General features: G+C 46.7%; 26 non-coding genes and 26 pseudogenes across 26 annotated transcripts; all 52 read right to left on the reverse strand.

The window, feature by feature from the left end:
* Positions 1-58: 58 nt before the first annotated feature.
* LOC144465486 (U5 spliceosomal RNA) lies at positions 59-173 on the reverse strand. Its single transcript, XR_013492626.1, has one exon. It is a non-coding gene; the product is annotated as a U5 spliceosomal RNA (small nuclear RNA).
* A 445-nt stretch (positions 174-618) lies between these two features.
* On the reverse strand, positions 619-799 carry LOC144465194 (U2 spliceosomal RNA; annotated as a pseudogene).
* Positions 800-940: 141 nt separating this feature from the next.
* On the reverse strand, positions 941-1,055 carry LOC144465487 (U5 spliceosomal RNA). Its single transcript, XR_013492627.1, has one exon. It is a non-coding gene; the product is annotated as a U5 spliceosomal RNA (small nuclear RNA).
* Positions 1,056-1,500: 445 nt separating this feature from the next.
* LOC144466180 (U2 spliceosomal RNA) lies at positions 1,501-1,681 on the reverse strand (annotated as a pseudogene).
* Positions 1,682-1,822: 141 nt separating this feature from the next.
* Positions 1,823-1,937, reverse strand: LOC144465488 (U5 spliceosomal RNA). The gene has a single exon (XR_013492628.1). It is a non-coding gene; the product is annotated as a U5 spliceosomal RNA (small nuclear RNA).
* Positions 1,938-2,382: 445 nt separating this feature from the next.
* Positions 2,383-2,563, reverse strand: LOC144466304 (U2 spliceosomal RNA; annotated as a pseudogene).
* A 141-nt stretch (positions 2,564-2,704) lies between these two features.
* LOC144465516 (U5 spliceosomal RNA) lies at positions 2,705-2,819 on the reverse strand. Its single transcript, XR_013492653.1, has one exon. It is a non-coding gene; the product is annotated as a U5 spliceosomal RNA (small nuclear RNA).
* Positions 2,820-3,264: 445 nt separating this feature from the next.
* On the reverse strand, positions 3,265-3,445 carry LOC144466305 (U2 spliceosomal RNA; annotated as a pseudogene).
* A 142-nt stretch (positions 3,446-3,587) lies between these two features.
* Positions 3,588-3,701, reverse strand: LOC144465735 (U5 spliceosomal RNA). Its single transcript, XR_013492848.1, has one exon. It is a non-coding gene; the product is annotated as a U5 spliceosomal RNA (small nuclear RNA).
* Positions 3,702-4,146: 445 nt separating this feature from the next.
* Positions 4,147-4,327, reverse strand: LOC144466181 (U2 spliceosomal RNA; annotated as a pseudogene).
* A 141-nt stretch (positions 4,328-4,468) lies between these two features.
* Positions 4,469-4,583, reverse strand: LOC144465489 (U5 spliceosomal RNA). Its single transcript, XR_013492629.1, has one exon. It is a non-coding gene; the product is annotated as a U5 spliceosomal RNA (small nuclear RNA).
* A 445-nt stretch (positions 4,584-5,028) lies between these two features.
* On the reverse strand, positions 5,029-5,209 carry LOC144466306 (U2 spliceosomal RNA; annotated as a pseudogene).
* Positions 5,210-5,350: 141 nt separating this feature from the next.
* LOC144465826 (U5 spliceosomal RNA) lies at positions 5,351-5,465 on the reverse strand. Its single transcript, XR_013492918.1, has one exon. It is a non-coding gene; the product is annotated as a U5 spliceosomal RNA (small nuclear RNA).
* Positions 5,466-5,910: 445 nt separating this feature from the next.
* LOC144466130 (U2 spliceosomal RNA) lies at positions 5,911-6,091 on the reverse strand (annotated as a pseudogene).
* A 141-nt stretch (positions 6,092-6,232) lies between these two features.
* Positions 6,233-6,347, reverse strand: LOC144465517 (U5 spliceosomal RNA). Its single transcript, XR_013492654.1, has one exon. It is a non-coding gene; the product is annotated as a U5 spliceosomal RNA (small nuclear RNA).
* A 445-nt stretch (positions 6,348-6,792) lies between these two features.
* LOC144466025 (U2 spliceosomal RNA) lies at positions 6,793-6,973 on the reverse strand (annotated as a pseudogene).
* A 141-nt stretch (positions 6,974-7,114) lies between these two features.
* Positions 7,115-7,229, reverse strand: LOC144465853 (U5 spliceosomal RNA). The gene has a single exon (XR_013492941.1). It is a non-coding gene; the product is annotated as a U5 spliceosomal RNA (small nuclear RNA).
* A 445-nt stretch (positions 7,230-7,674) lies between these two features.
* Positions 7,675-7,855, reverse strand: LOC144465208 (U2 spliceosomal RNA; annotated as a pseudogene).
* A 141-nt stretch (positions 7,856-7,996) lies between these two features.
* LOC144465760 (U5 spliceosomal RNA) lies at positions 7,997-8,111 on the reverse strand. Its single transcript, XR_013492866.1, has one exon. It is a non-coding gene; the product is annotated as a U5 spliceosomal RNA (small nuclear RNA).
* Positions 8,112-8,556: 445 nt separating this feature from the next.
* Positions 8,557-8,737, reverse strand: LOC144466036 (U2 spliceosomal RNA; annotated as a pseudogene).
* Positions 8,738-8,878: 141 nt separating this feature from the next.
* On the reverse strand, positions 8,879-8,993 carry LOC144465854 (U5 spliceosomal RNA). The gene has a single exon (XR_013492942.1). It is a non-coding gene; the product is annotated as a U5 spliceosomal RNA (small nuclear RNA).
* A 445-nt stretch (positions 8,994-9,438) lies between these two features.
* Positions 9,439-9,619, reverse strand: LOC144466131 (U2 spliceosomal RNA; annotated as a pseudogene).
* Positions 9,620-9,760: 141 nt separating this feature from the next.
* Positions 9,761-9,875, reverse strand: LOC144465518 (U5 spliceosomal RNA). The gene has a single exon (XR_013492655.1). It is a non-coding gene; the product is annotated as a U5 spliceosomal RNA (small nuclear RNA).
* A 445-nt stretch (positions 9,876-10,320) lies between these two features.
* On the reverse strand, positions 10,321-10,501 carry LOC144465870 (U2 spliceosomal RNA; annotated as a pseudogene).
* A 141-nt stretch (positions 10,502-10,642) lies between these two features.
* On the reverse strand, positions 10,643-10,757 carry LOC144465519 (U5 spliceosomal RNA). The gene has a single exon (XR_013492656.1). It is a non-coding gene; the product is annotated as a U5 spliceosomal RNA (small nuclear RNA).
* Positions 10,758-11,202: 445 nt separating this feature from the next.
* LOC144466062 (U2 spliceosomal RNA) lies at positions 11,203-11,383 on the reverse strand (annotated as a pseudogene).
* Positions 11,384-11,524: 141 nt separating this feature from the next.
* On the reverse strand, positions 11,525-11,639 carry LOC144465520 (U5 spliceosomal RNA). The gene has a single exon (XR_013492657.1). It is a non-coding gene; the product is annotated as a U5 spliceosomal RNA (small nuclear RNA).
* Positions 11,640-12,084: 445 nt separating this feature from the next.
* LOC144465881 (U2 spliceosomal RNA) lies at positions 12,085-12,265 on the reverse strand (annotated as a pseudogene).
* Positions 12,266-12,406: 141 nt separating this feature from the next.
* LOC144465521 (U5 spliceosomal RNA) lies at positions 12,407-12,521 on the reverse strand. The gene has a single exon (XR_013492658.1). It is a non-coding gene; the product is annotated as a U5 spliceosomal RNA (small nuclear RNA).
* Positions 12,522-12,966: 445 nt separating this feature from the next.
* Positions 12,967-13,147, reverse strand: LOC144465892 (U2 spliceosomal RNA; annotated as a pseudogene).
* Positions 13,148-13,288: 141 nt separating this feature from the next.
* On the reverse strand, positions 13,289-13,403 carry LOC144465522 (U5 spliceosomal RNA). The gene has a single exon (XR_013492659.1). It is a non-coding gene; the product is annotated as a U5 spliceosomal RNA (small nuclear RNA).
* Positions 13,404-13,848: 445 nt separating this feature from the next.
* Positions 13,849-14,029, reverse strand: LOC144466307 (U2 spliceosomal RNA; annotated as a pseudogene).
* A 142-nt stretch (positions 14,030-14,171) lies between these two features.
* LOC144465737 (U5 spliceosomal RNA) lies at positions 14,172-14,285 on the reverse strand. The gene has a single exon (XR_013492849.1). It is a non-coding gene; the product is annotated as a U5 spliceosomal RNA (small nuclear RNA).
* A 445-nt stretch (positions 14,286-14,730) lies between these two features.
* On the reverse strand, positions 14,731-14,911 carry LOC144465792 (U2 spliceosomal RNA; annotated as a pseudogene).
* A 141-nt stretch (positions 14,912-15,052) lies between these two features.
* On the reverse strand, positions 15,053-15,167 carry LOC144465523 (U5 spliceosomal RNA). The gene has a single exon (XR_013492660.1). It is a non-coding gene; the product is annotated as a U5 spliceosomal RNA (small nuclear RNA).
* A 445-nt stretch (positions 15,168-15,612) lies between these two features.
* Positions 15,613-15,793, reverse strand: LOC144466047 (U2 spliceosomal RNA; annotated as a pseudogene).
* Positions 15,794-15,934: 141 nt separating this feature from the next.
* Positions 15,935-16,049, reverse strand: LOC144465855 (U5 spliceosomal RNA). The gene has a single exon (XR_013492943.1). It is a non-coding gene; the product is annotated as a U5 spliceosomal RNA (small nuclear RNA).
* A 445-nt stretch (positions 16,050-16,494) lies between these two features.
* On the reverse strand, positions 16,495-16,675 carry LOC144466132 (U2 spliceosomal RNA; annotated as a pseudogene).
* Positions 16,676-16,816: 141 nt separating this feature from the next.
* LOC144465524 (U5 spliceosomal RNA) lies at positions 16,817-16,931 on the reverse strand. Its single transcript, XR_013492661.1, has one exon. It is a non-coding gene; the product is annotated as a U5 spliceosomal RNA (small nuclear RNA).
* A 445-nt stretch (positions 16,932-17,376) lies between these two features.
* On the reverse strand, positions 17,377-17,557 carry LOC144466063 (U2 spliceosomal RNA; annotated as a pseudogene).
* Positions 17,558-17,699: 142 nt separating this feature from the next.
* LOC144465451 (U5 spliceosomal RNA) lies at positions 17,700-17,813 on the reverse strand. Its single transcript, XR_013492594.1, has one exon. It is a non-coding gene; the product is annotated as a U5 spliceosomal RNA (small nuclear RNA).
* Positions 17,814-18,258: 445 nt separating this feature from the next.
* On the reverse strand, positions 18,259-18,439 carry LOC144465317 (U2 spliceosomal RNA; annotated as a pseudogene).
* A 141-nt stretch (positions 18,440-18,580) lies between these two features.
* LOC144465434 (U5 spliceosomal RNA) lies at positions 18,581-18,695 on the reverse strand. The gene has a single exon (XR_013492583.1). It is a non-coding gene; the product is annotated as a U5 spliceosomal RNA (small nuclear RNA).
* A 445-nt stretch (positions 18,696-19,140) lies between these two features.
* Positions 19,141-19,321, reverse strand: LOC144466134 (U2 spliceosomal RNA; annotated as a pseudogene).
* Positions 19,322-19,462: 141 nt separating this feature from the next.
* Positions 19,463-19,577, reverse strand: LOC144465526 (U5 spliceosomal RNA). The gene has a single exon (XR_013492662.1). It is a non-coding gene; the product is annotated as a U5 spliceosomal RNA (small nuclear RNA).
* A 445-nt stretch (positions 19,578-20,022) lies between these two features.
* On the reverse strand, positions 20,023-20,203 carry LOC144465803 (U2 spliceosomal RNA; annotated as a pseudogene).
* A 141-nt stretch (positions 20,204-20,344) lies between these two features.
* Positions 20,345-20,459, reverse strand: LOC144465527 (U5 spliceosomal RNA). Its single transcript, XR_013492663.1, has one exon. It is a non-coding gene; the product is annotated as a U5 spliceosomal RNA (small nuclear RNA).
* Positions 20,460-20,904: 445 nt separating this feature from the next.
* Positions 20,905-21,085, reverse strand: LOC144465321 (U2 spliceosomal RNA; annotated as a pseudogene).
* Positions 21,086-21,226: 141 nt separating this feature from the next.
* Positions 21,227-21,341, reverse strand: LOC144465528 (U5 spliceosomal RNA). The gene has a single exon (XR_013492664.1). It is a non-coding gene; the product is annotated as a U5 spliceosomal RNA (small nuclear RNA).
* Positions 21,342-21,786: 445 nt separating this feature from the next.
* Positions 21,787-21,967, reverse strand: LOC144466052 (U2 spliceosomal RNA; annotated as a pseudogene).
* A 141-nt stretch (positions 21,968-22,108) lies between these two features.
* On the reverse strand, positions 22,109-22,223 carry LOC144465856 (U5 spliceosomal RNA). The gene has a single exon (XR_013492944.1). It is a non-coding gene; the product is annotated as a U5 spliceosomal RNA (small nuclear RNA).
* A 445-nt stretch (positions 22,224-22,668) lies between these two features.
* Positions 22,669-22,849, reverse strand: LOC144466135 (U2 spliceosomal RNA; annotated as a pseudogene).
* Positions 22,850-22,975: the final 126 nt, after the last annotated feature.

Genomic DNA, 22,975 nt, shown 5'->3' on the forward strand with positions numbered 1-22,975 from the left:
ACACCTAAATCTAGCTCAGGCTTAAAATGGCTTTTCTGATCTTCACAAAAGCACAAGGCTCAGCCAAACGGCAAAGCCTGCCAAAAACAGCTTCAACTCATTGGTGTTCCTTTCCACGGAAGTCTTTAGTAAAAGGCGAAAGACTTGTGCGTTATGAAAAGAAACCAGAGTAAGTACAGCCCTTTGATGAAGAACAGCCAAAGACCCTAGTCGTCCCAGTCAAAACACTCACGGTACGCCTGACTTGCCCCGCGATCCAAATCCCAGGCCACACCCATTCCCCTACCCCTGCCCACAATATCACTGTGGCAATATTTCCTCTCTGTCCTGTGTTTTTCTGCCAATTAAAAGTGCAAATCTCGCTGTATTTTTTGAGACTTCATTTTGCTGTTGATTGGCTTTTACTCCAGTTGTCATGTTTTACAGCCATTTGAGACTGGGAGCCCAATGAGGTTCGCCAAGGGACATGGGTGATGAGGAGTCAACAGAGCCTATTTTGCCACAACGCCAGGCCATGAAGACAGCATCCAGTGGGACTCATTTGTTTCTCAGTCCAATGGCAATTTGAGCAATGGGCCGCTCCGTTTGCGTCGATATTTGGTTGTCCACAAGGCAGGAGAAGGGTGCGCCATTTCCAGCGGCGTTGCAATACCGGGTCGATGCGTGGAGTGAACGGAGCAAGCCCCTTTTTCAGCCCCCGACACAAAAAACTTATGTTTAATGCTGTCGTCTTATTGAGGACATATCAGATATTAAACTGATGAGAACATTTACTACAGCCAAAAGGCCGAAAAGTGATGTGGCCCAACCGTTAGCTGCCCAACGCAATCTTCAGGCACAAGTGTCACTTGTCACAGTGCAATACTTTTCACTGGGCATCAAACACCTAAATCTAGCTCAGGCTTAAAATGGCTTTTCTGATCTTCACAAAAGCACAAGGCTCAGCCAAACGGCAAAGCCTGCCAAAAACAGCTTCAACTCATTGGTGTTCCTTTCCACGGAAGTCTTTAGTAAAAGGCGAAAGACTTGTGCGTTATGAAAAGAAACCAGAGTAAGTACAGCCCTTTGATGAAGAACAGCCAAAGACCCTAGTCGTCCCAGTCAAAACACTCACGGTACGCCTGACTTGCCCCGCGATCCAAATCCCAGGCCACACCCATTCCCCTACCCCTGCCCACAATATCACTGTGGCAATATTTCCTCTCTGTCCTGTGTTTTTCTGCCAATTAAAAGTGCAAATCTCGCTGTATTTTTTGAGACTTCATTTTGCTGTTGATTGGCTTTTACTCCAGTTGTCATGTTTTACAGCCATTTGAGACTGGGAGCCCAATGAGGTTCGCCAAGGGACATGGGTGATGAGGAGTCAACAGAGCCTATTTTGCCACAACGCCAGGCCATGAAGACAGCATCCAGTGGGACTCATTTGTTTCTCAGTCCAATGGCAATTTGAGCAATGGGCCGCTCCGTTTGCGTCGATATTTGGTTGTCCACAAGGCAGGAGAAGGGTGCGCCATTTCCAGCGGCGCTGCAATACCGGGTCGATGCGTGGAGTGAACGGAGCAAGCCCCTTTTTCAGCCCCCGACACAAAAAACTTATGTTTAATGCTGTCGTCTTATTGAGGACATATCAGATATTAAACTGATGAGAACATTTACTACAGCCAAAAGGCCGAAAAGTGATGTGGCCCAACCGTTAGCTGCCCAACGCAATCTTCAGGCACAAGTGTCACTTGTCACAGTGCAATACTTTTCACTGGGCATCAAACACCTAAATCTAGCTCAGGCTTAAAATGGCTTTTCTGATCTTCACAAAAGCACAAGGCTCAGCCAAACGGCAAAGCCTGCCAAAAACAGCTTCAACTCATTGGTGTTCCTTTCCACGGAAGTCTTTAGTAAAAGGCGAAAGACTTGTGCGTTATGAAAAGAAACCAGAGTAAGTACAGCCCTTTGATGAAGAACAGCCAAAGACCCTAGTCGTCCCAGTCAAAACACTCACGGTACGCCTGACTTGCCCCGCGATCCAAATCCCAGGCCACACCCATTCCCCTACCCCTGCCCACAATATCACCGGGGCAATATTTCCTCTCTGTCCTGTGTTTTTCTGCCAATTAAAAGTGCAAATCTCGCTGTATTTTTTGAGACTTCATTTTGCTGTTGATTGGCTTTTACTCCAGTTGTCATGTTTTACAGCCATTTGAGACTGGGAGCCCAATGAGGTTCGCCAAGGGACATGGGTGATGAGGAGTCAACAGAGCCTATTTTGCCACAACGCCAGGCCATGAAGACAGCATCCAGTGGGACTCATTTGTTTCTCAGTCCAATGGCAATTTGAGCAATGGGCCGCTCCGTTTGCGTCGATATTTGGTTGTCCACAAGGCAGGAGAAGGGTGCGCCATTTCCAGCGGCGCTGCAATACCGGGTCGATGCGTGGAGTGAACGGAGCAAGCCCCTTTTTCAGCCCCCGACACAAAAAACATATGTTTAATGCTGTCGTCTTATTGAGGACATATCAGATATTAAACTGATGAGAACATTTACTACAGCCAAAAGGCCGAAAAGTGATGTGGCCCAACCGTTAGCTGCCCAACGCAATCTTCAGGCACAAGTGTCACTTGTCACAGTGCAATACTTTTCACTGGGCATCAAACACCTAAATCTAGCTCAGGCTTAAAATGGCTTTTCTGATCTTCACAAAAGCACAAGGCTAAGCCAAATGGCAAAGCCTGCCAAAAATAGCTTCAACTCATTGGTGTTGCTTTTCACGGAAGTCTTTAGTAAAAGGCGAAAGACTTGTGCGTTATGAAAAGAAACCAGAGTAAGTACAGCCCTTTGATGAAGAACAGCCAAAGACCCTAGTCGTCCCAGTCAAAACACTCACGGTACGCCTGACTTGCCCCGCGATCCAAATCCCAGGCCACACCCATTCCCCTACCCCTGCCCACAATATCACTGTGGCAATATTTCCTCTCTGTCCTGTGTTTTTCTGCCAATTAAAAGTGCAAATCTCGCTGTATTTTTTGAGACTTCATTTTGCTGTTGATTGGCTTTTACTCCAGTTGTCATGTTTTACAGCCATTTGAGACTGGGAGCCCAATGAGGTTCGCCAAGGGACATGGGTGATGAGGAGTCAACAGAGCCTATTTTGCCACAACGCCAGGCCATGAAGACAGCATCCAGTGGGACTCATTTGTTTCTCAGTCCAATGGCAATTTGAGCAATGGGCCGCTCCGTTTGCGTCGATATTTGGTTGTCCACAAGGCAGGAGAAGGGTGCGCCATTTCCAGCGGCGCTGCAATACCGGGTCGATGCGTGGAGTGAACGGAGCAAGCCCCTTTTTCAGCCCCCGACACAAAAAACATATGTTTAATGCTGTCGTCTTATTGAGGACATATCAGATATTAAACTGATGAGAACATTTACTACAGCCAAAAGGCCGAAAAGTGATGTGGCCCAACCGTTAGCTGCCCAACGCAATCTTCAGGCACAAGTGTCACTTGTCACAGTGCAATACTTTTCACTGGGCATCAAACACCTAAATCTAGCTCAGGCTTAAAATGGCTTTTCTGATCTTCACAAAAGCACAAGACTAAACCAAATGACAAAGCCTGCCAAAAATAGCTTCAACGCATTGGTGTTCCTTTCCACGGAAGTCTTTAGTAAAAGGCGAAAGACTTGTGCGTTATGAAAAGAAACCAGAGTAAGTACAGCCCTTTGATGAAGAACAGCCAAAGACCCTAGTCGTCCCAGTCAAAACACTCACGGTACGCCTGACTTGCCCCGCGATCCAAATCCCAGGCCACACCCATTCCCCTACCCCTGCCCACAATATCACTGTGGCAATATTTCCTCTCTGTCCTGTGTTTTTCTGCCAATTAAAAGTGCAAATCTCGCTGTATTTTTTGAGACTTCATTTTGCTGTTGATTGGCTTTTACTCCAGTTGTCATGTTTTACAGCCATTTGAGACTGGGAGCCCAATGAGGTTCGCCAAGGGACATGGGTGATGAGGAGTCAACAGAGCCTATTTTGCCACAACGCCAGGCCATGAAGACAGCATCCAGTGGGACTCATTTGTTTCTCAGTCCAATGGCAATTTGAGCAATGGGCCGCTCCGTTTGCGTTGATATTTGGTTGTCCACAAGGCAGGAGAAGGGTGCGCCATTTCCAGCGGCGCTGCAATACCGGGTCGATGCGTGGAGTGAACGGAGCAAGCCCCTTTTTCAGCCCCCGACACAAAAAACTTATGTTTAATGCTGTCGTCTTATTGAGGACATATCAGATATTAAACTGATGAGAACATTTACTACAGCCAAAAGGCCGAAAAGTGATGTGGCCCAACCGTTAGCTGCCCAACGCAATCTTCAGGCACAAGTGTCACTTGTCACAGTGCAATACTTTTCACTGGGCATCAAACACCTAAATCTAGCTCAGGCTTAAAATGGCTTTTCTGATCTTCACAAAAGCACAAGGCTCAGCCAAACGGCAAAGCCTGCCAAAAACAGCTTCAACTCATTGGTGTTCCTTTCCACGGAAGTCTTTAGTAAAAGGCGAAAGACTTGTGCGTTATGAAAAGAAACCAGAGTAAGTACAGCCCTTTGATGAAGAACAGCCAAAGACCCTAGTCGTCCCAGTCAAAACACTCACGGTACGCCTGACTTGCCCCGCGATCCAAATCCCAGGCCACACCCATTCCCCTACCCCTGCCCACAATATCACCGTGGCAATATTTCCTCTCTGTCCTGTGTTTTTCTGCCAATTAAAAGTGCAAATCTCGCTGTATTTTTTGAGACTTCATTTTGCTGTTGATTGGCTTTTACTCCAGTTGTCATGTTTTACAGCCATTTGAGACTGGGAGCCCAATGAGGTTCGCCAAGGGACATGGGTGATGAGGAGTCAACAGAGCCTATTTTGCCACAACGCCAGGCCATGAAGACAGCATCCAGTGGGACTCATTTGTTTCTCAGTCCAATGGCAATTTGAGCAATGGGCCGCTCCGTTTGCGTCGATATTTGGTTGTCCACAAGGCAGGAGAAGGGTGCGCCATTTCCAGCGGCGCTGCAATACCGGGTCGATGCGTGGAGTGAACGGAGCAAGCCCCTTTTTCAGCCCCCGACACAAAAAACATATGTTTAATGCTGTCGTCTTATTGAGGACATATCAGATATTAAACTGATGAGAACATTTACTACAGCCAAAAGGCCGAAAAGTGATGTGGCCCAACCGTTAGCTGCCCAACGCAATCTTCAGGCACAAGTGTCACTTGTCACAGTGCAATACTTTTCACTGGGCATCAAACACCTAAATCTAGCTCAGGCTTAAAATGGCTTTTCTGATCTTCACAAAAGCACAAGGCTAAGCCAAATGGCAAAGCCTGCCAAAAATAGCTTCAACTCATTGGTGTTGCTTTCCACGGAAGTCTTTAGTAAAAGGCGAAAGACTTGTGCTTTATGAAAAGAAACCAGAGTAAGTACAGCCCTTTGATGAAGAACAGCCAAAGACCCTAGTCGTCCCAGTCAAAACACTCACGGTACGCCTGACTTGCCCCGCGATCCAAATCCCAGGCCACACCCATTCCCCTACCCCTGCCCACAATATCACTGTGGCAATATTTCCTCTCTGTCCTGTGTTTTTCTGCCAATTAAAAGTGCAAATCTCACTGTATTTTTTGAGACTTCATTTTGCTGTTGATTGGCTTTTACTCCAGTTGTCATGTTTTACAGCCATTTGAGACTGGGAGCCCAATGAGGTTCGCCAAGGGACATGGGTGATGAGGAGTCAACAGAGCCTATTTTGCCACAACGCCAGGCCATGAAGACAGCATCCAGTGGGACTCATTTATTTCTCAGTCCAATGGCAATTTGAGCAATGGGCCGCTCCGTTTGCGTTGATATTTGGTTGTCCACAAGGCAGGAGAAGGGTGCGCCATTTCCAGCGGCGCTGCAATACCGGGTCGATGCGTGGAGTGAACGGAGCAAGCCCCTTTTTCAGCCCCCGACACAAAAAACATATGTTTAATGTTGTCGTCTTATTGAGGACATATCAGATATTAAACTGATGAGAACATTTACTACAGCCAAAAGGCCAAAAAGTGATGTGGCCCAACGGTTAGCTGCCCAACGCAATCTTCAGGCACAAGTGTCACTTGTCACAGTGCAATACTTTTCACTGGGCATCAAACACCTAAATCTAGCTCAGGCTTAAAATGGCTTTTCTGATCTTCACAAAAGCACAAGGCTAAGCCAAATGGCAAAGCCTGCCAAAAATAGCTTCAACTCATTGGTGTTGCTTTTCACGGAAGTCTTTAGTAAAAGGCGAAAGACTTGTGCGTTATGAAAAGAAACCAGAGTAAGTACAGCCCTTTGATGAAGAACAGCCAAAGACCCTAGTCGTCCCAGTCAAAACACTCACGGTACGCCTGACTTGCCCCGCGATCCAAATCCCAGGCCACACCCATTCCCCTACCCCTGCCCACAATATCACTGTGGCAATATTTCCTCTCTGTCCTGTGTTTTTCTGCCAATTAAAAGTGCAAATCTCGCTGTATTTTTTGAGACTTCATTTTGCTGTTGATTGGCTTTTACTCCAGTTGTCATGTTTTACAGCCATTTGAGACTGGGAGCCCAATGAGGTTCGCCAAGGGACATGGGTGATGAGGAGTCAACAGAGCCTATTTTGCCACAATGCCAGGCCATGAAGACAGCATCCAGTGGGACTCATTTGTTTCTCAGTCCAATGGCAATTTGAGCAATGGGCCGCTCCGTTTGCGTCGATATTTGGTTGTCCACAAGGCTGGAGAAGGGTGCGCCATTTCCAGCAGCGCTGCAATACCGGGTCGATGCGTGGAGTGAACGGAGCAAGCCCCTTTTTCAGCCCCAGACACAAAAAACATATGTTTAATGTTGTCGTCTTATTGAGGACATATCAGATATTAAACTGATGAGAACATTTACTACAGCCAAAAGGCCGAAAAGTGATGTGGCCCAACCGTTAGCTGCCCAACGCAATCTTCAGGCACAAGTGTCACTTGTCACAGTGCAATACTTTTCACTGGGCATCAAACACCTAAATCTAGCTCAGGCTTAAAATGGCTTTTCTGATCTTCACAAAAGCACAAGGCTAAGCCAAATGGCAAAGCCTGCCAAAAATAGCTTCAACTCATTGGTGTTGCTTTTCACAGAAGTCTTTAGTAAAAGGCGAAAGACTTGTGCGTTATGAAAAGAAACCAGAGTAAGTACAGCCCTTTGATGAAGAACAGCCAAAGACCCTAGTCGTCCCAGTCAAAACACTCACGGTACGCCTGACTTGCCCCGCGATCCAAATCCCAGGCCACACCCATTCCCCTACCCCTGCCCACAATATCACTGTGGCAATATTTCCTCTCTGTCCTGTGTTTTTCTGCCAATTAAAAGTGCAAATCTCGCTGTATTTTTTGAGACTTCATTTTGCTGTTGATTGGCTTTTACTCCAGTTGTCATGTTTTACAGCCATTTGAGACTGGGAGCCCAATGAGGTTCGCCAAGGGACATGGGTGATGAGGAGTCAACAGAGCCTATTTTGCCACAACGCCAGGCCATGAAGACAGCATCCAGTGCGACTCATTTATTTCTCAGTCCAATGGCAATTTGAGCAATGGGCCGCTCCGTTTGCGTTGATATTTGGTTGTCCACAAGGCAGGAGAAGGGTACGCCATTTCCAGCGGCGCTGCAATACCGGGTCGATGCGTGGAGTGAACGGAGCAAGCCCCTTTTTCAGCCCCCGACACAAAAAACATATGTTTAATGTTGTCGTCTTATTGAGGACATATCAGATATTAAACTGATGAGAACATTTACTACAGCCAAAAGGCCAAAAAGTGATGTGGCCCAACCGTTAGCTGCCCAACGCAATCTTCAGGCACAAGTGTCACTTGTCACAGTGCAATACTTTTCACTGGGCATCAAACACCTAAATCTAGCTCAGGCTTAAAATGGCTTTTCTGATCTTCACAAAAGCACAAGGCTAAGCCAAATGGCAAAGCCTGCCAAAAATAGCTTCAACTCATTGGTGTTGCTTTCCACGGAAGTCTTTAGTAAAAGGCGAAAGACTTGTGCGTTATGAAAAGAAACCAAAGTAAGTACAGCCCTTTGATGAAGAACAGCCAAAGACCCTAGTCGTCCCAGTCAAAACACTCACGGTACGCCTGACTTGCCCCGCGATCCAAATCCCAGGCCACACCCATTCCCCTACCCCTGCCCACAATATCACTGTGGCAATATTTCCTCTCTGTCCTGTGTTTTTCTGCCAATTAAAAGTGCAAATCTCGCTGTATTTTTTGAGACTTCATTTTGCTGTTGATTGGCTTTTACTCCAGTTGTCATGTTTTACAGCCATTTGAGACTGGGAGCCCAATGAGGTTCGCCAAGGGACATGGGTGATGAGGAGTCAACAGAGCCTATTTTGCCACAACGCCAGGCCATGAAGACAGCATCCAGTGGGACTCATTTGTTTCTCAGTCCAATGGCAATTTGAGCAATGGGCCGCTCCGTTTGCGTCGATATTTGGTTGTCCACAAGGCTGGAGAAGGGTGCGCCATTTCCAGCAGCGCTGCAATACCGGGTCGATGCGTGGAGTGAACGGAGCAAGCCCCTTTTTCAGCCCCAGACACAAAAAACATATGTTTAATGTTGTCGTCTTATTGAGGACATATCAGATATTAAACTGATGAGAACATTTACTACAGCCAAAAGGCCGAAAAGTGATGTGGCCCAACCGTTAGCTGCCCAACGCAATCTTCAGGCACAAGTGTCACTTGTCACAGTGCAATACTTTTCACTGGGCATCAAACACCTAAATCTAGCTCAGGCTTAAAATGGCTTTTCTGATCTTCACAAAAGCACAAGGCTAAGCCAAATGGCAAAGCCTGCCAAAAATAGCTTCAACTCATTGGTGTTGCTTTTCACAGAAGTCTTTAGTAAAAGGCGAAAGACTTGTGCGTTATGAAAAGAAACCAGAGTAAGTACAGCCCTTTGATGAAGAACAGCCAAAGACCCTAGTCGTCCCAGTCAAAACACTCACGGTACGCCTGACTTGCCCCGCGATCCAAATCCCAGGCCACACCCATTCCCCTACCCCTGCCCACAATATCACTGTGGCAATATTTCCTCTCTGTCCTGTGTTTTTCTGCCAATTAAAAGTGCAAATCTCGCTGTATTTTTTGAGACTTCATTTTGCTGTTGATTGGCTTTTACTCCAGTTGTCATGTTTTACAGCCATTTGAGACTGGGAGCCCAATGAGGTTCGCCAAGGGACATGGGTGATGAGGAGTCAACAGAGCCTATTTTGCCACAACGCCAGGCCATGAAGACAGCATCCAGTGGGACTCATTTATTTCTCAGTCCAATGGCAATTTGAGCAATGGGCCGCTCCGTTTGCGTTGATATTTGGTTGTCCACAAGGCAGGAGAAGGGTGCGCCATTTCCAGCGGCGCTGCAATACCGGGTCGATGCGTGGAGTGAACGGAGCAAGCCCCTTTTTCAGCCCCCGACACAAAAAACATATGTTTAATGTTGTCGTCTTATTGAGGACATATCAGATATTAAACTGATGAGAACATTTACTACAGCCAAAAGGCCAAAAAGTGATGTGGCCCAACGGTTAGCTGCCCAACGCAATCTTCAGGCACAAGTGTCACTTGTCACAGTGCAATACTTTTCACTGGGCATCAAACACCTAAATCTAGCTCAGGCTTAAAATGGCTTTTCTGATCTTCACAAAAGCACAAGGCTAAGCCAAATGGCAAAGCCTGCCAAAAATAGCTTCAACTCATTGGTGTTGCTTTTCACGGAAGTCTTTAGTAAAAGGCGAAAGACTTGTGCGTTATGAAAAGAAACCAGAGTAAGTACAGCCCTTTGATGAAGAACAGCCAAAGACCCTAGTCGTCCCAGTCAAAACACTCACGGTACGCCTGACTTGCCCCGCGATCCAAATCCCAGGCCACACCCATTCCCCTACCCCTGCCCACAATATCACTGTGGCAATATTTCCTCTCTGTCCTGTGTTTTTCTGCCAATTAAAAGTGCAAATCTCGCTGTATTTTTTGAGACTTCATTTTGCTGTTGATTGGCTTTTACTCCAGTTGTCATGTTTTACAGCCATTTGAGACTGGGAGCCCAATGAGGTTCGCCAAGGGACATGGGTGATGAGGAGTCAACAGAGCCTATTTTGCCACAACGCCAGGCCATGAAGACAGCATCCAGTGGGACTCATTTGTTTCTCAGTCCAATGGCAATTTGAGCAATGGGCCGCTCCGTTTGCGTCGATATTTGGTTGTCCACAAGGCAGGAGAAGGGTGCGCCATTTCCAGCAGCGCTGCAATACCGGGTCGATGCGTGGAGTGAACGGAGCAAGCCCCTTTTTCAGCCCCCGACACAAAAAACATATGTTTAATGTTGTCATCTTATTGAGGACATATCAGATATTAAACTGATGAGAACATTTACTACAGCCAAAAGGCCGAAAAGTGATGTGGCCCAACCGTTAGCTGCCCAACGCAATCTTCAGGCACAAGTGTCACTTGTCACAGTGCAATACTTTTCACTGGGCATCAAACACCTAAATCTAGCTCAGGCTTAAAATGGCTTTTCTGATCTTCACAAAAGCACAAGGCTAAGCCAAATGGCAAAGCCTGCCAAAAATAGCTTCAACTCATTGGTGTTGCTTTTCACGGAAGTCTTTAGTAAAAGGCGAAAGACTTGTGCGTTATGAAAAGAAACCAGAGTAAGTACAGCCCTTTGATGAAGAACAGCCAAAGACCCTAGTCGTCCCAGTCAAAACACTCACGGTACGCCTGACTTGCCCCGCGATCCAAATCCCAGGCCACACCCATTCCCCTACCCCTGCCCACAATATCACTGTGGCAATATTTCCTCTCTGTCCTGTGTTTTTCTGCCAATTAAAAGTGCAAATCTCGCTGTATTTTTTGAGACTTCATTTTGCTGTTGATTGGCTTTTACTCCAGTTGTCATGTTTTACAGCCATTTGAGACTGGGAGCCCAATGAGGTTCGCCAAGGGACATGGGTGATGAGGAGTCAACAGAGCCTATTTTGCCACAACGCCAGGCCATGAAGACAGCATCCAGTGGGACTCATTTGTTTCTCAGTCCAATGGCAATTTGAGCAATGGGCCGCTCCGTTTGCGTCGATATTTGGTTGTCCACAAGGCAGGAGAAGGGTGCGCCATTTCCAGCGGCGCTGCAATACCGGGTCGATGCGTGGAGTGAACGGAGCAAGCCCCTTTTTCAGCCCCCGACACAAAAAACATATGTTTAATGTTGTCGTCTTATTGAGGACATATCAGATATTAAACTGATGAGAACATTTACTACAGCCAAAAGGCCGAAAAGTGATGTGGCCCAACCGTTAGCTGCCCAACGCAATCTTCAGGCACAAGTGTCACTTGTCACAGTGCAATACTTTTCACTGGGCATCAAACACCTAAATCTAGCTCAGGCTTAAAATGGCTTTTCTGATCTTCACAAAAGCACAAGGCTAAGCCAAATGGCAAAGCCTGCCAAAAATAGCTTCAACTCATTGGTGTTGCTTTTCACGGAAGTCTTTAGTAAAAGGCGAAAGACTTGTGCGTTATGAAAAGAAACCAGAGTAAGTACAGCCCTTTGATGAAGAACAGCCAAAGACCCTAGTCGTCCCAGTCAAAACACTCACGGTACGCCTGACTTGCCCCGCGATCCAAATCCCAGGCCACACCCATTCCCCTACCCCTGCCCACAATATCACTGTGGCAATATTTCCTCTCTGTCCTGTGTTTTTCTGCCAATTAAAAGTGCAAATCTCGCTGTATTTTTTGAGACTTCATTTTGCTGTTGATTGGCTTTTACTCCAGTTGTCATGTTTTACAGCCATTTGAGACTGGGAGCCCAATGAGGTTCGCCAAGGGACATGGGTGATGAGGAGTCAACAGAGCCTATTTTGCCACAACGCCAGGCCATGAAGACAGCATCCAGTGGGACTCATTTGTTTCTCAGTCCAATGGCAATTTGAGCAATGGGCCGCTCCGTTTGCGTCGATATTTGGTTGTCCACAAGGCAGGAGAAGGGTGCGCCATTTCCAGCAGCGCTGCAATACCGGGTCGATGCGTGGAGTGAACGGAGCAAGCCCCTTTTTCAGCCCCCGACACAAAAAACATATGTTTAATGTTGTCATCTTATTGAGGACATATCAGATATTAAACTGATGAGAACATTTACTACAGCCAAAAGGCCGAAAAGTGATGTGGCCCAACCGTTAGCTGCCCAACGCAATCTTCAGGCACAAGTGTCACTTGTCACAGTGCAATACTTTTCACTGGGCATCAAACACCTAAATCTAGCTCAGGCTTAAAATGGCTTTTCTGATCTTCACAAAAGCACAAGGCTAAGCCAAATGGCAAAGCCTGCCAAAAATAGCTTCAACTCATTGGTGTTGCTTTTCACGGAAGTCTTTAGTAAAAGGCGAAAGACTTGTGCGTTATGAAAAGAAACCAGAGTAAGTACAGCCCTTTGATGAAGAACAGCCAAAGACCCTAGTCGTCCCAGTCAAAACACTCACGGTACGCCTGACTTGCCCCGCGATCCAAATCCCAGGCCACACCCATTCCCCTACCCCTGCCCACAATATCACTGTGGCAATATTTCCTCTCTGTCCTGTGTTTTTCTGCCAATTAAAAGTGCAAATCTCGCTGTATTTTTTGAGACTTCATTTTGCTGTTGATTGGCTTTTACTCCAGTTGTCATGTTTTACAGCCATTTGAGACTGGGAGCCCAATGAGGTTCGCCAAGGGACATGGGTGATGAGGAGTCAACAGAGCCTATTTTGCCACAACGCCAGGCCATGAAGACAGCATCCAGTGGGACTCATTTGTTTCTCAGTCCAATGGCAATTTGAGCAATGGGCCGCTCCGTTTGCGTCGATATTTGGTTGTCCACAAGGCAGGAGAAGGGTGCGCCATTTCCAGCAGCGCTGCAATACCGGGTCGATGCGTGGAGTGAACGGAGCAAGCCCCTTTTTCAGCCCCCGACACAAAAAACATATGTTTAATGTTGTCATCTTATTGAGGACATATCAGATATTAAACTGATGAGAACATTTACTACAGCCAAAAGGCCGAAAAGTGATGTGGCCCAACCGTTAGCTGCCCAACGCAATCTTCAGGCACAAGTGTCACTTGTCACAGTGCAATACTTTTCACTGGGCATCAAACACCTAAATCTAGCTCAGGCTTAAAATGGCTTTTCTGATCTTCACAAAAGCACAAGGCTAAGCCAAATGGCAAAGCCTGCCAAAAATAGCTTCAACTCATTGGTGTTGCTTTTCACGGAAGTCTTTAGTAAAAGGCGAAAGACTTGTGCGTTATGAAAAGAAACCAGAGTAAGTACAGCCCTTTGATGAAGAACAGCCAAAGACCCTAGTCGTCCCAGTCAAAACACTCACGGTACGCCTGACTTGCCCCGCGATCCAAATCCCAGGCCACACCCATTCCCCTACCCCTGCCCACAATATCACTGTGGCAATATTTCCTCTCTGTCCTGTGTTTTTCTGCCAATTAAAAGTGCAAATCTCGCTGTATTTTTTGAGACTTCATTTTGCTGTTGATTGGCTTTTACTCCAGTTGTCATGTTTTACAGCCATTTGAGACTGGGAGCCCAATGAGGTTCGCCAAGGGACATGGGTGATGAGGAGTCAACAGAGCCTATTTTGCCACAACGCCAGGCCATGAAGACAGCATCCAGTGGGACTCATTTGTTTCTCAGTCCAATGGCAATTTGAGCAATGGGCCGCTCCGTTTGCGTCGATATTTGGTTGTCCACAAGGCAGGAGAAGGGTGCGCCATTTCCAGCGGCGCTGCAATACCGGGTCGATGCGTGGAGTGAACGGAGCAAGCCCCTTTTTCAGCCCCCGACACAAAAAACATATGTTTAATGCTGTCGTCTTATTGAGGACATATCAGATATTAAACTGATGAGAACATTTACTACAGCCAAAAGGCCGAAAAGTGATGTGGCCCAACCGTTAGCTGCCCAACGCAATCTTCAGGCACAAGTGTCACTTGTCACAGTGCAATACTTTTCACTGGGCATCAAACACCTAAATCTAGCTCAGGCTTAAAATGGCTTTTCTGATCTTCACAAAAGCACAAGACTAAACCAAATGACAAAGCCTGCCAAAAATAGCTTCAACGCATTGGTGTTCCTTTCCACGGAAGTCTTTAGTAAAAGGCGAAAGACTTGTGCGTTATGAAAAGAAACCAGAGTAAGTACAGCCCTTTGATGAAGAACAGCCAAAGACCCTAGTCGTCCCAGTCAAAACACTCACGGTACGCCTGACTTGCCCCGCGATCCAAATCCCAGGCCACACCCATTCCCCTACCCCTGCCCACAATATCACTGTGGCAATATTTCCTCTCTGTCCTGTGTTTTTCTGCCAATTAAAAGTGCAAATCTCGTTGTATTTTTTGAGACTTCATTTTGCTGTTGATTGGCTTTTACTCCAGTTGTCATGTTTTACAGCCATTTGAGACTGGGAGCCCAATGAGGTTCGCCAAGGGACATGGGTGATGAGGAGTCAACAGAGCCTATTTTGCCACAACGCCAGGCCATGAAGACAGCATCCAGTGGGACTCATTTGTTTCTCAGTCCAATGGCAATTTGAGCAATGGGCCGCTCCGTTTGCGTCGATATTTGGTTGTCCACAAGGCAGGAGAAGGGTGCACCATTTCCAGCGGCGCTGCAATACCGGGTCGATGCGTGGAGTGAACGGAGCAAGCCCCTTTTTCAGCCCCCGACACAAAAAACATATGTTTAATGCTGTCGTCTTATTGAGGACATATCAGATATTAAACTGATGAGAACATTTACTACAGCCAAAAGGCCGAAAAGTGATGTGGCCCAACCGTTAGCTGCCCAACGCAATCTTCAGGCACAAGTGTCACTTGTCACAGTGCAATACTTTTCACTGGGCATCAAACACCTAAATCTAGCTCAGGCTTAAAATGGCTTTTCTGATCTTCACAAAAGCACAAGGCTAAGCCAAATGGCAAAGCCTGCCAAAAATAGCTTCAACTCATTGGTGTTGCTTTTCACGGAAGTCTTTAGTAAAAGGCGAAAGACTTGTGCGTTATGAAAAGAAACCAGAGTAAGTACAGCCCTTTGATGAAGAACAGCCAAAGACCCTAGTCGTCCCAGTCAAAACACTCACGGTACGCCTGACTTGCCCCGCGATCCAAATCCCAGGCCACACCCATTCCCCTACCCCTGCCCACAATATCACTGTGGCAATATTTCCTCTCTGTCCTGTGTTTTTCTGCCAATTAAAAGTGCAAATCTCGCTGTATTTTTTGAGACTTCATTTTGCTGTTGATTGGCTTTTACTCCAGTTGTCATGTTTTACAGCCATTTGAGACTGGGAGCCCAATGAGGTTCGCCAAGGGACATGGGTGATGAGGAGTCAACAGAGCCTATTTTGCCACAACGCCAGGCCATGAAGACAGCATCCAGTGGGACTCATTTGTTTCTCAGTCCAATGGCAATTTGAGCAATGGGCCGCTCCGTTTGCGTCGATATTTGGTTGTCCACAAGGCTGGAGAAGGGTGCGCCATTTCCAGCAGCGCTGCAATACCGGGTCGATGCGTGGAGTGAACGGAGCAAGCCCCTTTTTCAGCCCCAGACACAAAAAACATATGTTTAATGTTGTCGTCTTATTGAGGACATATCAGATATTAAACTGATGAGAACATTTACTACAGCCAAAAGGCCGAAAAGTGATGTGGCCCAACCGTTAGCTGCCCAACGCAATCTTCAGGCACAAGTGTCACTTGTCACAGTGCAATACTTTTCACTGGGCATCAAACACCTAAATCTAGCTCAGGCTTAAAATGGCTTTTCTGATCTTCACAAAAGCACAAGGCTAAGCCAAATGGCAAAGCCTGCCAAAAATAGCTTCAACTCATTGGTGTTGCTTTTCACAGAAGTCTTTAGTAAAAGGCGAAAGACTTGTGCGTTATGAAAAGAAACCAGAGTAAGTACAGCCCTTTGATGAAGAACAGCCAAAGACCCTAGTCGTCCCAGTCAAAACACTCACGGTACGCCTGACTTGCCCCGCGATCCAAATCCCAGGCCACACCCATTCCCCTACCCCTGCCCACAATATCACTGTGGCAATATTTCCTCTCTGTCCTGTGTTTTTCTGCCAATTAAAAGTGCAAATCTCGCTGTATTTTTTGAGACTTCATTTTGCTGTTGATTGGCTTTTACTCCAGTTGTCATGTTTTACAGCCATTTGAGACTGGGAGCCCAATGAGGTTCGCCAAGGGACATGGGTGATGAGGAGTCAACAGAGCCTATTTTGCCACAACGCCAGGCCATGAAGACAGCATCCAGTGGGACTCATTTATTTCTCAGTCCAATGGCAATTTGAGCAATGGGCCGCTCCGTTTGCGTTGATATTTGGTTGTCCACAAGGCAGGAGAAGGGTGCGCCATTTCCAGCGGCGCTGCAATACCGGGTCGATGCGTGGAGTGAACGGAGCAAGCCCCTTTTTCAGCCCCCGACACAAAAAACATATGTTTAATGTTGTCGTCTTATTGAGGACATATCAGATATTAAACTGATGAGAACATTTACTACAGCCAAAAGGCCAAAAAGTGATGTGGCCCAACGGTTAGCTGCCCAACGCAATCTTCAGGCACAAGTGTCACTTGTCACAGTGCAATACTTTTCACTGGGCATCAAACACCTAAATCTAGCTCAGGCTTAAAATGGCTTTTCTGATCTTCACAAAAGCACAAGGCTAAGCCAAATGGCAAAGCCTGCCAAAAATAGCTTCAACTCATTGGTGTTGCTTTTCACGGAAGTCTTTAGTAAAAGGCGAAAGACTTGTGCGTTATGAAAAGAAACCAGAGTAAGTACAGCCCTTTGATGAAGAACAGCCAAAGACCCTAGTCGTCCCAGTCAAAACACTCACGGTACGCCTGACTTGCCCCGCGATCCAAATCCCAGGCCACACCCATTCCCCTACCCCTGCCCACAATATCACTGTGGCAATATTTCCTCTCTGTCCTGTGTTTTTCTGCCAATTAAAAGTGCAAATCTCGCTGTATTTTTTGAGACTTCATTTTGCTGTTGATTGGCTTTTACTCCAGTTGTCATGTTTTACAGCCATTTGAGACTGGGAGCCCAATGAGGTTCGCCAAGGGACATGGGTGATGAGGAGTCAACAGAGCCTATTTTGCCACAACGCCAGGCCATGAAGACAGCATCCAGTGGGACTCATTTGTTTCTCAGTCCAATGGCAATTTGAGCAATGGGCCGCTCCGTTTGCGTCGATATTTGGTTGTCCACAAGGCAGGAGAAGGGTGCGCCATTTCCAGCGGCGCTGCAATACCGGGTCGATGCGTGGAGTGAACGGAGCAAGCCCCTTTTTCAGCCCCCGACACAAAAAACATATGTTTAATGTTGTCGTCTTATTGAGGACATATCAGATATTAAACTGATGAGAACATTTACTACAGCCAAAAGGCCGAAAAGTGATGTGGCCCAACCGTTAGCTGCCCAACGCAATCTTCAGGCACAAGTGTCACTTGTCACAGTGCAATACTTTTCACTGGGCATCAAACACCTAAATCTAGCTCAGGCTTAAAATGGCTTTTCTGATCTTCACAAAAGCACAAGACTAAACCAAATGACAAAGCCTGCCAAAAATAGCTTCAACTCATTGGTGTTCCTTTCCACGGAAGTCTTTAGTAAAAGGCGAAAGACTTGTGCGTTATGAAAAGAAACCAGAGTAAGTACAGCCCTTTGATGAAGAACAGCCAAAGACCCTAGTCGTCCCAGTCAAAACACTCACGGTACGCCTGACTTGCCCCGCGATCCAAATCCCAGGCCACACCCATTCCCCTACCCCTGCCCACAATATCACTGTGGCAATATTTCCTCTCTGTCCTGTGTTTTTCTGCCAATTAAAAGTGCAAATCTCGTTGTATTTTTTGAGACTTCATTTTGCTGTTGATTGGCTTTTACTCCAGTTGTCATGTTTTACAGCCATTTGAGACTGGGAGCCCAATGAGGTTCGCCAAGGGACATGGGTGATGAGGAGTCAACAGAGCCTATTTTGCCACAACGCCAGGCCATGAAGACAGCATCCAGTGGGACTCATTTGTTTCTCAGTCCAATGGCAATTTGAGCAATGGGCCTCTCCGTTTGCGTCGATATTTGGTTGTCCACAAGGCAGGAGAAGGGTGCGCCATTTCCAGCGGCGCTGCAATACCGGGTCGATGCGTGGAGTGAACGGAGCAAGACCCTTTTTCAGCCCCCGACACAAAAAACATATGTTTAATGCTGTCGTCTTATTGAGGACATATCAGATATTAAACTGATGAGAACATTTACTACAGCCAAAAGGCCGAAAAGTGATGTGGCCCAACCGTTAACTGCCCAACGCAATCTTCAGGCACAAGTGTCACTTGTCACAGTGCAATACTTTTCACTGGGCATCAAACACCTAAATCTAGCTCAGGCTTAAAATGGCTTTTCTGATCTTCACAAAAGCACAAGGCTAAGCCAAATGGCAAAGCCTGCCAAAAATAGCTTCAACTCATTGGTGTTCCTTTCCACGGAAGTCTTTAGTAAAAGGCAAAAGACTTGTGCGTTATGAAAAGAAACCAGAGTAAGTACAGCACTTTGATGAAGAACAGCCAAAGACCCTAGTCGTCCCAGTCAAAACACTCACGGTACGCCTGACTTGCCCCGCGATCCAAATCCCAGGCCACACCCATTCCCCTACCCCTGCCCACAATATCACTGTGGCAATATTTCCTCTCTGTCCTGTGTTTTTCTGCCAATTAAAAGTGCAAATCTCGCTGTATTTTTTGAGACTTCATTTTGCTGTTGATTGGCTTTTACTCCAGTTGTCATGTTTTACAGCCATTTGAGACTGGGAGCCCAATGAGGTTCGCCAAGGGACATGGGTGATGAGGAGTCAACAGAGCCTATTTTGCCACAACGCCAGGCCATGAAGACAGCATCCAGTGGGACTCATTTATTTCTCAGTCCAATGGCAATTTGAGCAATGGGCCGCTCCGTTTGCGTTGATATTTGGTTGTCCACAAGGCAGGAGAAGGGTGCGCCATTTCCAGCGGCGCTGCAATACCGGGTCGATGCGTGGAGTGAACGGAGCAAGCCCCTTTTTCAGCCCCCGACACAAAAAACATATGTTTAATGTTGTCGTCTTATTGAGGACATATCAGATATTAAACTGATGAGAACATTTACTACAGCCAAAAGGCCAAAAAGTGATGTGGCCCAACGGTTAGCTGCCCAACGCAATCTTCAGGCACAAGTGTCACTTGTCACAGTGCAATACTTTTCACTGGGCATCAAACACCTAAATCTAGCTCAGGCTTAAAATGGCTTTTCTGATCTTCACAAAAGCACAAGGCTAAGCCAAATGGCAAAGCCTGCCAAAAATAGCTTCAACTCATTGGTGTTGCTTTTCACGGAAGTCTTTAGTAAAAGGCGAAAGACTTGTGCGTTATGAAAAGAAACCAGAGTAAGTACAGCCCTTTGATGAAGAACAGCCAAAGACCCTAGTCGTCCCAGTCAAAACACTCACGGTACGCCTGACTTGCCCCGCGATCCAAATCCCAGGCCACACCCATTCCCCTACCCCTGCCCACAATATCACTGTGGCAATATTTCCTCTCTGTCCTGTGTTTTTCTGCCAATTAAAAGTGCAAATCTCGTTGTATTTTTTGAGACTTCATTTTGCTGTTGATTGGCTTTTACTCCAGTTGTCATGTTTTACAGCCATTTGAGACTGGGAGCCCAATGAGGTTCGCCAAGGGACATGGGTGATGAGGAGTCAACAGAGCCTATTTTGCCACAACGCCAGGCCATGAAGACAGCATCCAGTGGGACTCATTTGTTTCTCAGTCCAATGGCAATTTGAGCAATGGGCCGCTCCGTTTGCGTCGATATTTGGTTGTCCACAAGGCAGGAGAAGGGTGCACCATTTCCAGCGGCGCTGCAATACCGGGTCGATGCGTGGAGTGAACGGAGCAAGCCCCTTTTTCAGCCCCCGACACAAAAAACATATGTTTAATGCTGTCGTCTTATTGAGGACATATCAGATATTAAACTGATGAGAACATTTACTACAGCCAAAAGGCCGAAAAGTGATGTGGCCCAACCGTTAGCTGCCCAACGCAATCTTCAGGCACAAGTGTCACTTGTCACAGTGCAATACTTTTCACTGGGCATCAAACACCTAAATCTAGCTCAGGCTTAAAATGGCTTTTCTGATCTTCACAAAAGCACAAGGCTAAGCCAAATGGCAAAGCCTGCCAAAAATAGCTTCAACTCATTGGTGTTGCTTTTCACGGAAGTCTTTAGTAAAAGGCGAAAGACTTGTGCGTTATGAAAAGAAACCAGAGTAAGTACAGCCCTTTGATGAAGAACAGCCAAAGACCCTAGTCGTCCCAGTCAAAACACTCACGGTACGCCTGACTTGCCCCGCGATCCAAATCCCAGGCCACACCCATTCCCCTACCCCTGCCCACAATATCACTGTGGCAATATTTCCTCTCTGTCCTGTGTTTTTCTGCCAATTAAAAGTGCAAATCTCGCTGTATTTTTTGAGACTTCATTTTGCTGTTGATTGGCTTTTACTCCAGTTGTCATGTTTTACAGCCATTTGAGACTGGGAGCCCAATGAGGTTCGCCAAGGGACATGGGTGATGAGGAGTCAACAGAGCCTATTTTGCCACAACGCCAGGCCATGAAGACAGCATCCAGTGGGACTCATTTGTTTCTCAGTCCAATGGCAATTTGAGCAATGGGCCTCTCCGTTTGCGTCGATATTTGGTTGTCCACAAGGCAGGAGAAGGGTGCGCCATTTCCAGCGGCGCTGCAATACCGGGTCGATGCGTGGAGTGAACGGAGCAAGACCCTTTTTCAGCCCCCGACACAAAAAACATATGTTTAATGCTGTCGTCTTATTGAGGACATATCAGATATTAAACTGATGAGAACATTTACTACAGCCAAAAGGCCGAAAAATGATGTGGCCCAACCGTTAGCTGCCCAACGCAATCTTCAGGCACAAGTGTCACTTGTCACAGTGCAATACTTTTCACTGGGCATCAAACACCTAAATCTAGCTCAGGCTTAAAATGGCTTTTCTGATCTTCACAAAAGCACAAGGCTAAGCCAAATGGCAAAGCCTGCCAAAAATAGCTTCAACTCATTGGTGTTGCTTTTCACGGAAGTCTTTAGTAAAAGGCGAAAGACTTGTGCGTTATGAAAAGAAACCAGAGTAAGTACAGCCCTTTGATGAAGAACAGCCAAAGACCCTAGTCGTCCCAGTCAAAACACTCACGGTACGCCTGACTTGCCCCGCGATCCAAATCCCAGGCCACACCCATTCCCCTACCCCTGCCCACAATATCACTGTGGCAATATTTCCTCTCTGTCCTGTGTTTTTCTGCCAATTAAAAGTGCAAATCTCGCTGTATTTTTTGAGACTTCATTTTGCTGTTGATTGGCTTTTACTCCAGTTGTCATGTTTTACAGCCATTTGAGACTGGGAGCCCAATGAGGTTCGCCAAGGGACATGGGTGATGAGGAGTCAACAGAGCCTATTTTGCCACAACGCCAGGCCATGAAGACAGCATCCAGTGGGACTCATTTGTTTCTCAGTCCAATGGCAATTTGAGCAATGGGCCGCTCCGTTTGCGTCGATATTTGGTTGTCCACAAGGCTGGAGAAGGGTGCGCCATTTCCAGCAGCGCTGCAATACCGGGTCGATGCGTGGAGTGAACGGAGCAAGCCCCTTTTTCAGCCCCAGACACAAAAAACATATGTTTAATGTTGTCGTCTTATTGAGGACATATCAGATATTAAACTGATGAGAACATTTACTACAGCCAAAAGGCCGAAAAGTGATGTGGCCCAACCGTTAGCTGCCCAACGCAATCTTCAGGCACAAGTGTCACTTGTCACAGTGCAATACTTTTCACTGGGCATCAAACACCTAAATCTAGCTCAGGCTTAAAATGGCTTTTCTGATCTTCACAAAAGCACAAGGCTAAGCCAAATGGCAAAGCCTGCCAAAAATAGCTTCAACTCATTGGTGTTGCTTTTCACAGAAGTCTTTAGTAAAAGGCGAAAGACTTGTGCGTTATGAAAAGAAACCAGAGTAAGTACAGCCCTTTGATGAAGAACAGCCAAAGACCCTAGTCGTCCCAGTCAAAACACTCACGGTACGCCTGACTTGCCCCGCGATCCAAATCCCAGGCCACACCCATTCCCCTACCCCTGCCCACAATATCACTGTGGCAATATTTCCTCTCTGTCCTGTGTTTTTCTGCCAATTAAAAGTGCAAATCTCGCTGTATTTTTTGAGACTTCATTTTGCTGTTGATTGGCTTTTACTCCAGTTGTCATGTTTTACAGCCATTTGAGACTGGGAGCCCAATGAGGTTCGCCAAGGGACATGGGTGATGAGGAGTCAACAGAGCCTATTTTGCCACAACGCCAGGCCATGAAGACAGCATCCAGTGGGACTCATTTATTTCTCAGTCCAATGGCAATTTGAGCAATGGGCCGCTCCGTTTGCGTTGATATTTGGTTGTCCACAAGGCAGGAGAAGGGTGCGCCATTTCCAGCGGCGCTGCAATACCGGGTCGATGCGTGGAGTGAACGGAGCAAGCCCCTTTTTCAGCCCCCGACACAAAAAACATATGTTTAATGTTGTCGTCTTATTGAGGACATATCAGATATTAAACTGATGAGAACATTTACTACAGCCAAAAGGCCAAAAAGTGATGTGGCCCAACCGTTAGCTGCCCAACGCAATCTTCAGGCACAAGTGTCACTTGTCACAGTGCAATACTTTTCACTGGGCATCAAACACCTAAATCTAGCTCAGGCTTAAAATGGCTTTTCTGATCTT

Source organism: Epinephelus lanceolatus, chromosome 12 (genome assembly GCF_041903045.1).
Source record: "Epinephelus lanceolatus isolate andai-2023 chromosome 12, ASM4190304v1, whole genome shotgun sequence".
Lineage (NCBI taxonomy): Eukaryota > Metazoa > Chordata > Actinopteri > Perciformes > Serranidae > Epinephelus > Epinephelus lanceolatus.